At 35.6% G+C, this 18,683-nt stretch overlaps 1 protein-coding gene across 5 annotated transcripts in view; it reads left to right on the forward strand.

Annotated features, from left to right (window-relative positions):
- DIAPH2 (diaphanous related formin 2) overlaps positions 1–18,683 on the forward strand; it is an 859,995-nt gene that overhangs the window by 331,718 nt on the left and 509,594 nt on the right. The window lies entirely within an intron of this gene.

Genomic DNA, 18,683 nt, shown 5'->3' on the forward strand with positions numbered 1-18,683 from the left:
ACTTATGGATCTACAACTCAGGGGAAAGGGTATGATTTGTAGATACAGATTTAAGAAATGTAAGCACAAAGGTTAATGATTAAAGTCAATGTAGTAAATTGCACATGGCAAGAACATACAGTGAAATACTTCAGCATGGTGACTTTGGAGTCACTAATATTTATAAAGTAGCTAGGAGAAGAGAATGCAATATGGACAACTAAGGATTAATCAGAAGCATAGAATTCTTTATAAAGCAAGCCTGCTTTATTAAATCATTGAGGAGAAAGTTGCAAGAACAAATATTTGGTAATTTGATGCATTTAATAAATTCCAATATGGCTGCATATATACAAAAGTACTTCAGAAGGCTTATGGAAACACAAGTATTCAATAAGGTGCTTCCGTTATGGTATAGCAGTTTAAGCCACACATACAATGCATCCCATATCAAAGTGCTGGTTTGAGTATGAGCTCCTGTTTTGCTTCTGATCTACCTCCCTGCTAATCTGCTTGGTAAAGCAGCTGGTGGTGGCCAAAGACTTGGGTCCTTGCCCACCATGTACAAACAGGGATCATGTTCCTGGCTCCTTAGTTTCAGCCTGGGCCAAAGCTGACTGTTGTGGCTATTTATGGAGGAAACCAGCACAAGGAATATTTATCATTCTCTTCCCTCCTCTTTTTTAGTCTGCTTTACAAATAAATTAATAAATGATTTTTTTTTGTTAAAGTACATTTCTTCTAATGCAAAAATTTTGAAGTCCATGCAGGTGTAACATCTTCAAAAATTCATGGAAAAATAATGTTATATAAATACTGTGCCAATTTCAAGATTCTTAAACTAATTGAAACTTATTCTATAACTTTTTTTAAGATTTAGTTTTATTTTTACTGCAAAGTCAAATATATAGAGAGAGGAAGAGAGAGACAGAGATGAAAATCTTCCATCCACTGATTCACTCCCCAAGCGGCTGCAATGGCTGGAGCTGAGCCGATCCAAAGCTAGGAGCCAGGAGCTTCTTCTGGGTCTCCTACACAGGTGCAGGGTCCCAAGGCTTTGGGCCATCCTCCACTGCTTTCCCAGGCCTCAAGCAGGGAGCTGGATGGGAAGCAGGGCTGCCAGGATTAGAACTGGCACCAATATGGAATCCTGGTACATTCAATGTGAGGAATTTAGCTGTTAGGCCACCATGCCAGGCCCTAATTTAAAAAAAAAAAAGATTTAAAAATTTTTATTGGAAAGGTAGATTTACCGAGAGGAGAGACAGAAACAGCATCCATTAGCTGGTTCTCTCCCTAACTGGCCTCCAGCAATAGTTTGCTGTAGCTGAACTGAGCTGAATCCAGGAGTCAAGAAATTCTTCCAGATCTCCCTCTTGCTCTTTTCCATTACCTTACCAAGCCACAAGCAGTGAGCTCGATGGAAAATAGAGTAGCTGGGACAGAAACCAGTGCATATATGGGATGCCAGCACCTGCAGGTGGAGGATTAGCCTGTTAAACCACTGTGTTGATTCCAAATTCCATGATGTTTTGAAATATCCTTGAATATGGATATATATAAATCACCTATGTTTTTACTGTGTTGGAGGATGGTAAGAACAGTCTTGTCATGCAGTTTCAGATCTTAAACCAACAAGCCAATTAATAAGGAGTAAAGAAAATAAAGAGCAAACTCTCTTGGGGTCATTTTCATCTAAGAAAATGAACTCCTATTTTTCTACTTATATGCTTCATGTAGTTTTTTGTTACATGTATTTATGGATTTCAGTTTCATTGATTACATGTTCTAAAAGGTTTTAATGTGGCCCAGTATTGAAGGTGTAAGTTGTAGGATCTTTTTGTGGTAGTGAACTACAATATTTAATAAATGCTGAAAATCTTACATGTCTCTTAATGTATTTGTCAAGTATTTTGTTATTTTGATATTCCTTATTTTGCCAAGAGGTAACTCGTTCCTAAATTCCTTTTATCAGGGAAATTTCATTCCACATTGTTTAGAATCCTTGATTTTATATTATCACATTAGTGTGCATTTTTTTACTATAGATTATTAATTGCCAGAATTACTTAGGCAAAATTCATACTGAGATTCTTTTAGAATGATAATGATCATATACATTAAAAGACTAGCCCTGAAAATTGCCAGCAAATAGTCATCTTTGCCTTTGGGAAAGTCAAATTTAAGTCATACCATCATGCTTGAATTAACACCAAGTGTATCAATGGATGTACTTCAGTGTACTTAGTTGATTTATTTCTCTTTCCTCTGCTAAACTAAGTTTTGTTGCTATCGCCCTTAGTAGTAGAATTTTCTGTGTGAAATGCTTACTTGTAACTTTACAGGGTCCTTTCTTTTTGTAAGCTCAGTCTGTTGGTCTATATGTAGGAATGATTGTAGGGGACCATTAAATGAGACTTGATAGATTTGCAGAAGTTATTTAGTGACAGTTACCCTGCTTTGTGTTTTCTACATTTTACTTCAATTATTGAAATGATGTACAAGCATGCTGAGGGAGGCAGTTTGCTTTAGAGAAACAAATATCAATAGGAAGAGGTACTTACCTGGGTTTCAGCCCCAGATTACTTATTAGGTGAATGAAGTTGCTTCACTCATCTGAGGCCAAATCTTGATGTAGTAAAATTGAGATTGTTTCCTTGAAGAGTTATTATGATAACTAAGGAAGGGAAATATATAATCTAAGGTATTAATTAAGTAGGGGATAATGTGTTAACCAACATTATTAATAACTATATGAAAAAGGCAATTAATTGCTTTGCTTTGAGTGTTATCACAACCTGGTAAGTCATATGTGGTACATAGAGACATAAGAGAGTATCAGCAATAGTCTTTCAAATAAAACTTAAACGAAATCGAAATCCTGTTATGGCAGTCATATGGAATGTTATGCATTTCTAAAGGCCAGTGAGTACTTCCTGAAAGTCTTTCCTTTCTTAGTAATACACCTTCCCCCCTAACACTTATTATTTAATTGTGTGTCTTTGAAATTATTTGAGTTAGTATACTTTTGTCATTAAATAGATCCAGCCAATTGTATTCCTTCATTAGAATATTTTCTGTTAATAGTATAATAAAAATAGCCAACAATTTTTTTTTGAGAAAGAACCTGTTGCTTTATTGGCAGGCTACCTATCTGGTTCACCTGTCCTCAGTATGGAGGGAAGCTTTGAGAAGTACCATTAGGTCTGCAGATTGTCAAATTTCACACATTTGGGACATCATAGATAACTGGATGGCAGCCAGTCAATTGCTTTAGCTAATGATATAGACACATAATTCATAGCTTGGTTTAGATCTAATTTGAAACAATTTGTGATCTAAACTTCATTAGTGGTACTACTGAATAGCTCTTTGTTTAAAGGATACGTTTATTTATTGAAAGTCAGGGTGGAGACTAGCACAATGGCTCACTGACTAAATGCTTACCTTGCATGTGCTGGAATAGCCTGTGGGTGCCAGTTCCTGTCCAGTCTGCTCCATTTCCCATCCAGTTCTCTGCTTGTGGCCTGGAAAAGCAGTGGAGGACAATGCCAAAGCCTTGGGACCGAACACCCATGTAGGAGACCCGGAAGAAGCTCCTGGCTTCAGATCAGCTCAGTTCTGGCCTTTGGGGCCACTGGTCAGTGAACCAACACACAGAATAACTTTTTGTTTCTCTTTCTCTCTGTACATCTACTTTTGCCATAAAAGTAAAATAAAAAAGTGACAGAAAGAGAAAAAAGGGAGGAAGGGAAAGAGGATGAAAGACAAACACACACAGGCCTACAGAGAGAGAGAAAATGAAAATATGTGTTTTTAATCCTTTAGTTATCTTCCAAGTAGAAGATATTCTCCAAACAGACATAACACGAAAGACTGGACCAGATGGAAGACAGGAGCCAGGAATGCTATCATTGTTTCCCACATGGATGACAAGGGACTTAGCACTTACAGTATCTTTTGTTGCCTTTCCAGGCACACTAGCAGGAATCTGAAAGGGAATCAGAGCAACCAAATCTCTGATGTGGGATGTTGGAGTGTAAAGAGGTGACTTAATACTTAACACACTGGCCCCTCAGTAACTTTTGTATGCATCCCCCAAAATGATATAGGGCATTGCGTCTGTGGCATTTACCATTAAGTATACTAGTTTTGGTGATTTTTTGATTCAGATTGATGAGGTTGTCATGTTTCTTTGCTAAAAATATTGACTGGCTCTTGTGGATTATCTTTATTTAATTGTTTAATTTCAAAATTTCAGGCTTGGTTCTATTGGTATTGCAACACGTTATTTTTTTAATGATTTATTTATTTTACTTCAAGTCAGAAAGAGAAATACACACTCACACACAGAGAGAAAGTAAGATAGAGAGAGATCTGCTGTTTTACTGCCTACCCTCCCCCTCATGGGCTCCTACAACCCAAGCTGAGCCCTTCTGAAGCTGGGAGCCAGGAGCTTCTTAGAGGTCTCCCATGTGGGTACAGGGACCCAACTACTGGAAGCATACTCTTCTGCTTTCCCAGGCCATAAGCAGAATGCTGGATCAGAAGTGGAACACCCAGACATGAATCAGGACCCATATGGGCTGCCCACTCTTCAGCTGGAGAATTAGTATGCTATGCCACAGTACGGCCCCAAATGTACCTTTTTTTCTTCCTATGGTGTTGGGAAATGGTATTTTGCACCAGGCAAAAAGAGTGTATGATATTTACTTCCTTTCTGTGTTGACTTTATTTTTCCTGGTTCATTTTGTTAAAGAGCAATTCTGGGAAGCTCTGGGCCATTGCATTGTCTTGCCTCTTTCCATTATAGATATTGATGCATCATGGATCACTGAACAGTATAATCTCTTTTGCACAGTTTCTATTGATCTTGTCCAGTAAATCTTTGTAGCTGCATTTGTTCTGAGATCATTCAGGTCATAAAAGCTGTTCTTGAATGTGACAATCAGGTGCCGTCCTGTAATAGGCAAACTCATACGATGGGATTCAGTCACTTGATTTTTTTTTTTTTTTTGTCTTTACACCATAGACACAGCCACTCATTTTACAGAGTGGTCTCTACTTAGTGTCCTTTCCCTTCTTTCTTACTTTCTATTAGATATCCTCTATCTTCAATATTCTTTTGCAGTTGTTGTCTGTAAGCTGAAATGACCTGTTTTCTACTGGTCTTTCTTTCAGGATATATAGAAGATGTGCTTCATCTTTCTGCTACTTTTGATACTGTTGATTGTTTTCTCGTATTAAAACATTTTTTCCTCAGTGTGAGGGCAATACATTCCTCTCCTTTTCTCATACCTGTTTTATTGAGGTGAAGCTCTGGCAAGTGTGTGTGTATGTGTGTGTGTGTGTGTGTGTGTCCCCTTACCCCATGAAGGGTATAGCTTCCATAGACAATAAGATGCATATCTGAACATTAGTTAAGACCAGTTTGTGTAGATATGTTAGTGCTTTAGGGAAGGTTAAAAAATATATTGGTAATTATAGATGGTTTCATAGAGAAAGTGATACTTTACTTGGACTTTAATGGATAAATAAATATTTGACAGCAAATAGGTGAAAGGAAATGAGTTGAAGATGTTTTACAGACAGTTAGGAATCCAGGCATACCTTCTCTATCTTTCATTCTAATTGTCCCAGGTAGTCAAATAGCAGAAATCACTTAATATTAAAACCTGTAATCTTTTCATCTATATTAGGTAAAAAGAATAATTGCTTGTAATAATTCAGGTCATACTCATAATGTATTACAGATGAGTATTGTGGAGGCAGTACTGTAGAAAGGATGTTAAATAAGTATAAGTATTTTATATTCTGTATCACTTATTTCTATTTGCAGCTTACATGAACCGATTCTTTAAATAATGCTTCCATTTGAATCTCTTAACAGATTTGATTCCGTGAAATGTACAGGGAAAGCTACATCTATTAACATTTCTATCATTTTCATGTGTTCTCACATGACACTTTGGAGTTCATGCTTTTGAACTAACATTTAAGTACACTTTTCCAGTAAGAAATAGCAACCTTTCACTTCTTATTAGCCAATTTCTTTAATTTGATAGTATTTCTTTGTGACACTAACACTTCTGTTCCAAATTTTATGTGTTGACCTCCTGCCCCTCTGTATAGTTAAAACTAGTGCTCAAATTCACATTCAAAGCATTTTAGACTAAAAGCAGGGGCCCATTTGGTGGCAGCCATGAGGGAAGCAACAATGATCCCCCACTGTGGAGGACTGAAGTGACTAGGGTAAAGTAAAGGCCAGTCTAATGGCAAGCACAGCAGGACTGAAATAGTTTGCTAGGAAAAGGAGTCAGCAGGTTGCTGTCCTGATCCAGTCAAATTTATTTGCTGTCTGTGACTATTAACAGCTGCTTCTTACCTGGTCTATTATTTTCTCTTGTATCTTAAGTGGCTTTATAGGAAAACCTTTAATTAGAAGAATTTCTGATTTTTTTTCCTAGCATAATATAGGTTTCATAACACATTTTTGAGATATAGTTTGTTTTATATGATTATAGTTTTATCTTACTTTTGCAGAGTTCACAAAACTAATAAGAATTTGAGAGGCTCTCTATTGAGGGTGCAGTACACATTTGACTTCTGTTTTGCACTAGGTTATAATGTTTCTTAAACATAGTTTCATCATATATTTAACTTCAGAAATACTACAGAATCCTGTATTATCTAATTGCTAAGCTAAATATTTAGTAAAAACTAAATACTGTTCAATTATCAGTTATTCTATAATATATCTCTAGGCATATATTCATATTCTGTGTTATAGTTTTGGAGAAACGTCAAAATATTTAGAGTAATGAATATAGTAATATTAAAGGACAAGTTGTCACAGGAGACACTCTCGCAGCTGGGCTCTCATCCAATTACTTTTTTAAATTCTTAAAAATTTACGTAAACTGACTTGATATATAAAAGAACGCAGTAACTCATGGAAGTTCATTGTTAAGCTGAATACATCTAACTATGATATATTTAATTATACATATACACATGCAAACTGTGATTACCAATGAGTCAGCATTAGGCTGAATTAACCCACTGCATAGATTTCATACAAGTTTGCTCCATTTTGTTTTATAAATAGCTTACATATTGCAATTAGGTCATCATAATTCTCATTGTTTATAAGCAATATGAACATGTTATTAGCTAGGAGTATAACTGAACTTTGCCTTGCTAATAAAACAGAATATTGTTGTTAGTAATAATAAATTTGCAGTAGAATTTGGATCTTGAGGTTTATTGGTCTAAGACACGTAAGCTTTAAAATCACTATGTTATTGCAAAAGCAGGGAAATTAGGATATGGTATGCTTGTTTAACATTTTGTGTAGCCCAACTCTAAGTTTTAGTTAAACTGAACTTCCAGTTGTATGAATATTCTTTTTTTAATTGAATAAAATATTTTGCCATTTTCTATTTTACATATTCCAACTCCTTTTGTGCGCTGATTGTTTTCAATGATCTGGCAAAGTAGGAGCATGTATATATACACAAAAATAGATTTGCTTTTCAGTTGCATTTTGCTTTACTTTTCAGTAGCAGATGATTGGATTTTTGTCACCTCTTCTACTTTTTTGATAATTGTGTATATGGGAGAGAAGCAATATTATATATATTCATATATATATGTGATTAATATATACAGTGTATTAGTTTTGTTGCAAAAAAATCCCATAAAGCTAACTGAACAAGTTATACAAGTATATGAAAACTCATTGCCATTGAAGATACACACACACACACACACATCATAATTGATTTACAGGTAATGAGTCCACTAAGTATTGTTTGCTTTCCTTCAAAATCATATTTGAATCAGATTAATGTCCAGCTGTTACCTTCATTGTTATTTTGAGGTGATTTAGAAGAAATTCTGGAGAAGACTTCCATTGGTTGTTGTTGATGATATTTTACTCTTCAATTTGGGGAATATTTATTGAGCTACTAAAGAATGTTTCATTATGTGCCATAGAGCAGTTTTTACAGCACCTTGTAGTTGTCATCATTACCTGGGGGAGTTTTTGGGAGATACAGTTCTTGAAACCCTACCTATAAAGGGCCTGGCATTATGGCCCATTTGGTTAAGCCTAAACCTGTGACACCAGCATCGCATTTGAGCAGTGGTCTGAGTCCCTGTTGCTGCATTTCTGATCCAGTTCCCTACTAAAATGCCTGGGAAAGCAGTAGAACATGGCATGAATACTTGAACTCTTGTCACGCAAATGGGAAACAAGGATGGATATCCAGCTTCCTGGTTTAGGCATTTTCTAGTCTGGGACCATTTTGACCCAATAGGGCAATGAATAAGCACTTGAAAGATCTAATTACTGTGTTTCTTGGTCTTTCTGTCATTCAGATTCTTAAATAAATAAGTACAGCTAAGAAAAATTTGTAGTGTTGAGATTCAGATGGAGGTGTATTAGAATTTCTATTACATATGGATGAGAGGAGAGGAAAGAAGAAGGAGGTAGTGTTAGGGAATCTTCTAATAAACTTGGGAGAATGACAGAGAGGATTTTACATTGAAAGGAAGAATGTCAGTGAGTCTGGTGATACCAAGAAAAGTAGAACCTAAAGTTCATTTGAATTTTTTTATTATATTTTCCACATTTCCAAATACTCTCAAATACTATTTTTCTGCTTTCAAATAGAAGTCACCAAGAGACTAAACTTGAGTTAAAAACAAAGACATGAAAATATCAGGTATTTCTGCTTACCCCCTTAAAATCTTTCTAAAATGCCTTGTTCACCTTCAACTGATTACACTGATGTGGTTTTTGAACTAAAGAAAATTACTGCTGAAAAATAAAATTGAAACCAGTTGGAATCCTAATGGGGAAAACAGAGACAATGTAACTCTTGTTGTTTCCCATTGAGCTTAGCCAGCAACAAACCAAATTGAGATTTTCAGCAATATTTTATGTGCATAAAATAAAGGAAGTATATTAAGTCCAATGGTCTGGTTTATGTATGTTTTTGTAGAACTAATTTTTTCATTTTATCATACACCAGTATATGCCAGATGACGCATTATGTAACACTACAACTTGTGAGTTCTCATTCAGCTCTAATAATAGGGTACTAGAAACAAATTTTGTAATTTAATGTGAAGAATAAAATAAAGGACAAATATGGTTTGAGATCAAATTGTTCATCCCTGTAGGTTTGACATATTTAAAAATTATGAAGGATATAAATGTATTTGATAATGTGCATGCTATTTGAAAACCAGAATAATCAATCAATATGGCAAGGCACTTCTAGATGCTGTTTTGCAAGGGTTATGTTCAAATTATGAAAGTAAAAACAAATTGATCTTACTAACAACAAAAGAGGAAAGTGGCCAGTCACTGAGCACTGGTTATGTGAGGATTTGGCTGACTAAAACTTAAAGGCCAAATCTCACCAGCTACTTATTTTTTGTAAACAAGAGCTTCATGCTCATTTTTTTTAACATCATCGATCATATTACCTTGAAATAGTTTTTCTCTGGTGCTGTATAGAAAAAGGTTCTGAGTTTTATATTGTGTTATTGGAACTTTTATGTCCATATACATGTGTTCCATTTATTTCTTACAATACTCCAGTGAAAGAAGGTATCACTTTCCACATATTAAAGTAATAAATGTAAAGTAATAAAGTAATCTGTTTCTTGTATTTCAAAACTAAAAGATGCTTTATTAATATTTTCCTAGCACTCAACCCCCAGTTATATAATTCCTGTAGTTTGCCTCAGCTGCCTTTGAAAAGCTATACAGTTTAGATTTTTGATCCTTGGGTGGATGGAGGTGATGAGAAACTAGTTATCTAGCATACTTTGGTTTAGGCTTTCTCATCATGGCTGCATCTTCTGTAAGTATATTTTTCTATTCTGCACAGCCATTTTTGCTCACAGCAATTTCTCTGAACCCCTGCATCCCTGAAATAATCAATGTTTCTCTCTTTAAATTGCCACAGTAGTCAGGACTGGACTGGGCAGAAGCCAGGATCCTGGAACTCAGTCTGTGTCTCACACATGTGGTAGAGATTCATGTAACTTAAGCCATCACTGTTGCCTCTTAGGTTATGTAATATCTAAGTTGGAGAAGAGCCGAAAATCAAACATAGATACTCCAATATGGAATGCTAATGTCCCATGGAGGACTTAATTGCTGCTCCAAATATCCAACCTTGGTCTTCATTCATTCATTCATTTATTCATTCTCTCTCTCCTTTTCATTTGTTTATTTGAAAAGCTGAATGACGCAAATGGAGAGACGTTCTGGTTCACATTCTAATTCCTAATCCTGCCCCACTCCTGTCAACAGCCCTAGTGTATGCTGCTGTCTGTGTAGCTTGTTTGATTAGCATTACTATTTAAAATTCTTAAATTTATCCTATATCATTTCAGGCACAGCTTGCTTGTTCATTGATATAGCTACAGAGAGGTCTAGTGAATGGATTAAAACAGCTTAATTAAATAGTTTCTGCTTACAAGTTTTTGGGATGTTTAAATCTTTTACTTTTATAAACAATGCCCAGTGTACCATAAATTATTAAAATGGTCTTAATTGATTAACATTCAGAATCTTTTTCTGTTAACAATACTGGAATACATAATCTTATACATAAACCATTTTGCACTGATGGTAATGTGTATATGACAAACTTCAAGATAATTGGAATTTCTATTCTTTTCAAGACACATTTCTCAATACTAGTATAAAACAGTGAATGTGATCACAAATCCCTCTTTTTAACAGAGCTGGTATCATAGTGGAAGATATAAGAAATAAATAAGAAGTCTTATGTGAGATAATTATTACACAGAAAAATGAAGAAAACTATGAAATATGAGTGGCAAGAGGGAACAATTTCAATTTTAAACACATCAGGATTATGTGAGAAAATGCCATTGGGTGTTGATGTCCAGATGCAAGACATTCAGTGGGAGGCTGTGTTATGGGAATGTAGTGTCGTGTACATGAAACTTGAAGAAATCTATGCTAACTGAAACAGTGGTGAATAACATTAGGTTACTTAATTGATAAGATAAGGGAAAAAGAAGAACTATAAACTGGTTATGAGTCTCCTGTATTAACACCAACTACACGTTTTGGTGGCTTGAAATACTTAGCAAGAAATGGAAGTTATGAAAAGGCATCAGCTACGGCTTTTACTAAAGAATGGCTGTAACTGGGAGAATGAAGAGTCCATAATGACCTCACATTTTGATGGTGATGTTTGGAATTCTGGCTGAGAGTTTGGTTTCGGATGTGATACATTTGAGAACTTTAGTAGATGATCAACTGTTCTTATACAGGAGATAAGGAGGAACTGGCAAAATATTTTAGGATAAAGAAGTTTCCCCATAGTCTCATTTGAATAAATTCCTAGTGTAATCAACAATAATGATTCTCTAGACATAGTCAGAGGTATTCTAAATCCTACACTGAAACAATATTTTAATGCCAAGTCAAAACAATGGTTATAGCTATTTCATTATTTTATTTTATTCAGTCTTACCCAAGTTAACATTATTCATTAAAGTACAACATATTCAGGGTTTGTACCAGTCTGAAATCAACATTAAATCAGAAAAGTCTGGCTATAATAAAGGTATAAATTATATTCCCCACAAGTAATATTTTCTTTTCCTGGTGATACTTGTGTTTAGCATCATATGTCCTGCTGTTAGACTTATGTTAATATTCCTTTGTTTTTGTTACACTTAAATTTGTTTAGTCATTACTAGACTCACTGATTTATGACATGAGTTATGAGATTTTATGTAAGGAAGTGTTCTGTAAATATCCATGATAATTAGAAGAATGTTGATATTTACAAAACTAGACAGCATGTGAGTAAAAGGGCTAATTTCAGCTGGAGCAAAGTAAGAATTTCAACAACTTTAGTTCCCAAAACTCTTTTAAAGTAAGAATTGCACTTCGTTTTTTGGTGTTTATATGAACACATCAGACAATGTAAAATGTTCCCTAAAACATTGTAGGTGACTGTATTTGTCCTTCCTTAAGGTATATGTCATTTTCTGGGCTATTGAAGCCCATTTGAAAATATACACTATTAGCTAAACGCAATGTTAAACACAGAATTCTGATGACATTTAGCAATGCTCAGTAATTGGCTTAATGAACAGGTGTACAAGTATGTCAGTTATGCAGATGTTAATTTGTAGTAACATGTGCTTTCTGATTTGGGGGATTCTTGTATAAAACTACAACCAGTACGATCTGTTCCTTAATTAGGAGATCATTACAAAATGTGTGTGTGTGATTCCCACTATTAGAACCATAAGTCTTGTTTAATGTGCTCTGAACTTTGCGAACACTCCAGATAATGCCATTCCTGTAGCTTCAGATACTTTGCAAGTGTCAGAATGAAACCCATCCTTCTGTGGGATGCCATAGTGAGTGTGCAGATGTAGGCAACAAGGAAAAGGGAAGCTTCCCTGCTGTAATATGCTTCACATAAGAGGAGGTAGAAATACATCCTGTTCCTGCAGATAACATCAGTTTTCTTTCTTCGGGTTTGGTATACCAGTATGTGTTTCAGACAAAATAGAGTCTGGAAGAAACAAACACAAACTTGGGGTGGCTTTCCAAACCGACTAGTCTTTACTTCTTTTCTTTTGTTGTGTTCTTTGATAGTTTTATCATTTCCATCTATGGTTGGTCCTTGGAATTTCTGCAGCTAACAACTTTTATACTATACAAATAAACTGAAATGTTTACGAAAGTTAGTCATAGCTCTTTTAGTATTTGTTTGTTTTTATTGGAAAGGCAATTTTCACAGAAAGAAGGAGAGACAAAGATATTCTATCCACTAGTTTACACCCAGATAGCTACAATGGCCACAGCTGAGCCAATCTGAAACCAGGATCCAGGATTCTCTTCTGTGTCTCCCATGTGGGCACATTAACCCAAGCACATGAGCCACCCTCTATATTGTTTTCCCAGGCCACATACAGGAAGCCGAGTCAGACATAGAGCAGCCGGGACACTAACTGGCACCCATACACACTGCTGGTGCTTGTCAATGCAGGATTAGTCTATTGAGCCATGGTGCCAGCCGCTGTTTCATTTTTATGTTGAAAAAATGGGCATTTACAAGAAGTAATGCAGCAAGCACCCATGTGCTAAACATCCAGGATGAACAGATGTTAGCATTTGGTTATGTTTACTACAGATGCTTGTTTTTTAAGGAAATTAAATAAACCTTAGAGTTAAAGCTAAAGTTTCTAAAGTTCTACTTACTCATCTTCACCTTTGTTCCCTAAGCAAAGCTACTATCAATAGGAAACTCAATCTATTGAGTACCTGGTTCATGGTTGTTTTTTTTTTTTTTTATAATTTTATGACATAATGCTCCTCTATAAAAACGTAGGAGTTGGGACTGGAAGGATGGCTCAAGTGGATAATAATCTGCTTTCAAGCCCTGGCGTCTCAAAATGGGTGTCAGTTCAAATGCAGACTGCTCCCCTTTCCATCTAATTCTCTGTAGTGTAGGAAAGCAGTGTGTGTGGGGGAGGGTGGCCTAAAGCCCTGGGACCTGCACCCATGTGTCAAATCCGGGAAAGCTGCTGGCTCCTGGCTTTCCATTTGCTCAGCTCTGGCCATTGTGGTCATTTGGGGAATGAACCAATGTATGAAAGATTTTTCTCTCTTTGTCTCTCCTGCTCTGTGTAAATCTGCTTTTCCAATAAAAATAAATGTCAAAAAGTAATGCATGAGGGAGATTAGTCTGATTTATTTTGTGATTAGAATTACTTTTATGGTTATATCCACTTAAATGTGTATTTAGATATAAAGAGATTGTAGTTCTGACATTTATTTATTTATTTATTTATTTATTTATTTATTTATGTTTTAATATGTGTGTTTTTTAATGGTAGATTTACAGGGAGAAAGAATTGACAGAGAGAGATCTTCTGTCCTCTGCTTCACTCCCCAATGGGCCTCAATGGTTGGAGCTGAGCCAGTCAGAAGCCAGAGACAGGAGTTCTCTGTAGGTCTCCTACTTGAGTTCAGGGGCCTAAGGAATTGATCCATCCCCTGCTGTTTTTCCAGGCCATGGACAGGGACCTGGATCAGAAGTGGTACAGCTGGGACACGTATGGAGTGCCAGCAACTGGTGCCCATATGGAGTCCTGGTACTGCAGGTAAAGGATTAGGCTGCTACACCACTCTGCTGGCTCCAGTTCTTACAATTAAATGAACATACTTGTTGGTTATATATACACACACACGCATATGTATACATATATGTATACATATGTTCATATACATCTATGTATATTTACATGTAATGTACATGAATTTACATAAATTTCATTGTGCTTTTAACACTATCGTTAGCTTTAAAAAATTCAGCTTTACATAGAGTACTATACTGTGTATATTTTATATAGTGTGATAGTTTTACTTTCCTTCATACTCCTTATAAAATGATGCGGCACATCAGTTGATGCTGATTCAAAGATTAAAAATATTTGCTAATACGAGATTATTATCACAAATGAAAAACAGAAAATAATTTACTGATATGCATATTTCATGCAAGTTATATTTTTATCGATAATAAGAGATGTTTTATAGCTTTAAAAAAACATTTGTTTTTTGAAAGCCAGAGATACAGAGACAGAGAAATGTTCCATGTATTGATTTATTCCCCACATGGCTTCAACAGGCAACATTGGCCCAGGGTAAACCAGGAGCACCATTCAGATCTACCATGTGGATAGCCAGAGCCCAAGAACTTGAGCTTTTCTCAGGCCATTAGCAAGGAACTGTTTTGGCAGTGGAGTAGCCAGGAATCAAACTGACTGTGGAGACATGATGCTGACATAACAGTGCCTTTACCTGCACCATCCTATTATATAGTTTCTAAGTATACTTCCATAGCTAGTAGTTCATATATGACCACAAAATGAGTATATATTTTAAGTCTTTTGCACCATTGTGTAGTACAACAAACACTTACTGTGTGAATGAATGAATAAATGAATGAGTAAATGAATATTGTAAATTCTTTTTAAATTTATCTTTCTCACTGGAATATTGAGATAAATTACTAATGCAATTTAATTATCATTTTTTGATTAGTCATCACTTTGTGAAAGATCCGATTTTACCTGTTTAAAATGTCTTAATATTTGATATAAATTATAATCATCTCATCACATGCTCAGTATGTCTCTTAATATTTGATATAAATTATAATCATCTCATCACATGCTCAGTATGTCCATGGAAATGGTAGAAATTAATAGGAGATTCCTGAAGATTACCTAAACTAGATTAGGGAAAGAATACGACTGTGTTTATTTTATTTATCCTGATGAGCATTCCTCAGTTGTAAAAGAATTTATAGTACATTTGCTTATAAAAATCCATGTATTAAAAGAAACATAGGAGTGCTCAGTGGGCATTTTATCTTAGGTAATGAGTGCTGCAATTTTAACATATCTAATAATACTAATGCCTTTAATATTAGCATCATTATCCTCTTACAGACAGTATTTTATGTTTCATTATTATTGTGTCAATTAGTAGTGCCTTTATAGGCACTAAATTTAATCTATTGGTTTCAAACCAAGTCAAAATAGGGCTTCTTATTGGTGTGGCGGAACATTATGCTTGACTGCAGGACTCATTATGAACCCGAGGACAATAATACAATTGAAGACAAAATCAATGTTTGAAGTTTTTCTACTGAAACTTGAAAAAAAAAGTGAAATCTTCAGTCACATCCAAGCAATTTCAAATAATTGTAGAACTTTTGCATTTTGTTTTATAAGCATTAGTAATACATATGGTATAAAAACATCCTAAATAAGTTGATATTTTGAGGTCACTATGAAACAGGTGATTTTGAACATATGAAATCATTGATGCTGTAGTGACATTTAATGATTCATTGCCACTCAGACTTGTCTATTATAAGCCTGTGGTTGTGATCTATGGTTGTAATCCTCAGCCTTGCAATCACTGAGACCCCATATGGGTGTCTGTTGGGTCCTGGCTATTCCATTTCCCATCCAGCTCCCTGCTTGTGGCCTGGAAAGCAGTTGAGGATGACCCAAAGCCTTGGAACCCTGCACCCGTGTGGAAGACCGGAAAGAATCTGCTGGCTCTTGGCTTTGGATCAGCTCAGCTCTGGCCATTGTGGCCACTTGGGGAGTGAAACAGATGGAGAATCTTTCTCTCTGTCTCTCCTTCTCTCTGTAAATCTGCCTTTCCAATAAAAATGAAGAAATATTTTAAAATACCACTTTTTAAAAGGATTTATGAATTTGGAAAGGAAGAACATCAGAGAGAAGCAGGGAAGGAGGGAGGAAAAGGGAGAGAGAGTAATTTTAGTTTGCCCTTTCACTGCCTCATGGGTTCAGTGAAGGGATTGGAAGAAGGAGAGAGGGAGAGAGGGAGATTGATTTCTGTCTCCTGTTTCATTTGACAGATGACTGCACAGACAGGTTTGGGTCAGGCCAAAATCAGGAACCTGGAGCTTCATCTTCCTGGAGTGGCTGGGACCAAAATATTTAGACCATAATTTGCTGCCTTCTCATGCATATTGACAGGAAGCTGGATCAGAAGCAGGGCACCCAAGGACCTGAAGTGGTGCTCTGGATATATGATGTTGCTGTTGCAAGTCTCAGTTTAACCCAGTGTGCCACACCACCAGTTCCTGGAACATCCTTTAAGTCATATTTATGATAATTTTAGCAGTATATTAAAAGCCCTTTGAGTAGTAATAATAACTATTGTGTTGACTTGATATGATAAACTATTTGTCAGCTATCTTAAGATCATAATTTTCAAATGTAATTATTATCTCCTCTTAAATTGTACATTATTTTATATTTATGAGTCTGATAAAGTATAGAAGTGTTAGAACTTAAGTTACTAAGGAATTTTATTTTACCCATTAGTTTAATATTAAGTCAATTCATTTCATTTTTCTGTATGTTGCACATTAAACAAAATGAGTCTTAATGGACTTGCAGTATTTTTGATGCATTCTATAATGCATCATGAAAAACTCTTGAGTGCTAATATCTGTGAATGTATTGCCTGAACAAAAGTGCACTATGGTAGTATGTTGTTTTTCATCTTAAACAGAAAACCAGTGATTTGTTTCTGATCTTATAATGATTAGATGAATTATAGTAATAAATATTATTATTGCCTCAAAGTGATGTTATATTTGTGATAGTAGTAAACAAACATAATGATTATAGGCATCAGTGATGAAATTTAAGAGCATGGGTTTGGGAGCAAAAGCCTATCACTCCTTGATTGAAAAAAATGTTGACCTAATTTTCTCGTAAAATTTTAATAGTGCCATTACATACAACCCTAGTTTTACACTGGAAAAACTTAACTGCCAATACTAGAGTATAATACAGGCAATAGATTTTTCTATGTAGTAGCAGTTCAGGGATTTGAACTGCTTCCCCAAAAGTGGTTGGAGGAAATGGCATAGAATTGTAAAACTGGATGCAGTTGCCCAGTGAGTAGGAAACCAATTACTGACACTGCTGTGGTGAAAAAAAATAGGTATTATTTCAGAGCACAGAGCTTTAAATATGATAGCTGTCACTTAATTCCTGGGGCTTCCTAAGGGATCAGGGGTGAAGTTTCTTTTAGATTGACATTGGGGCTGAGAAGCCCTTGTTGAGCTGCTCTCCAAGTTCCTGATTGGTCTTCAATAGTTATTTGATGGATTGGTCATATCATATTTTTTAGGGAATTTTAATAGTGGCAAAATGGTCTTCAGACTGTGTGCTGGCTACATGTAGGTGATAGCTATGTTTTTCTTGGGCCTGAAGTACCTAGCAAAGATATCCCTCAAGATTATCCAGATAAGCAGGAACATGAAGATATTGTCTACAAGAGAGATACAATGGCTTCATGAGCTTTGTCTTCCAGAAACTTGTAGGTCCTTAGATGCAATACATGAGCCATTTGGTGAGCTAATTTTAATAAGAACTTGATTGGCAATTCTAGGAGGTCAAGGAGACTATGGGTCAAGGCAGTGTGGCTGGGAGATGATGAGAGACTAGGAGCTAATAGGACCAATCTAGCAAGTGTATTCAAAGAACTGTATATGTCTTTGGTTTCAAACTTCTTCTTTTTTCTGACTTGGCTGCCATATTTTTTAGGGTGTATTTACTTGGGGGAGGGGTTTGAGTGAACTCACTGGTTATCCAATTGAGCATGGAGTAGGCACTGGACTAAAGCCATCTTTGGCCCTTCCACACCTGACAATCTCGGTCCATTTAAGCACTTTGATTTATATGGTTATCTTCTGGAAAATGTAAAGGTAGATTTATTCTTCTAAGAAAGCAAATAACACTTTTTTTAATAAGGGAGACAGAAATAACTCACTCAAAAGACCTACATCTTTGCCATTCTCTAATTATATGTATGCAAATAGGTGCCACTGTTATGCAACTTGCAGATGGTTCATATTCATTGTTTAAAGCAGTCTCAGTAATGTGTGTTCTATGGCAACCTGTTTGCAGTTGCCGTTACCTTAGGTGGTTTAAAGTAACTTAATTGAATTAAATAATATCTAAGTTTTAACATAGTTTAAGAGAAATGCAAGTCTTGCTTTTGCCTCAATTAGTCCAAATTAGTGAATTTTTGCTATATACTTAATTCTAGTGCTGTTGTAGGT

Source organism: Ochotona princeps, chromosome X (assembly GCF_030435755.1).
Source record: "Ochotona princeps isolate mOchPri1 chromosome X, mOchPri1.hap1, whole genome shotgun sequence".
Lineage (NCBI taxonomy): Eukaryota > Metazoa > Chordata > Mammalia > Lagomorpha > Ochotonidae > Ochotona > Ochotona princeps.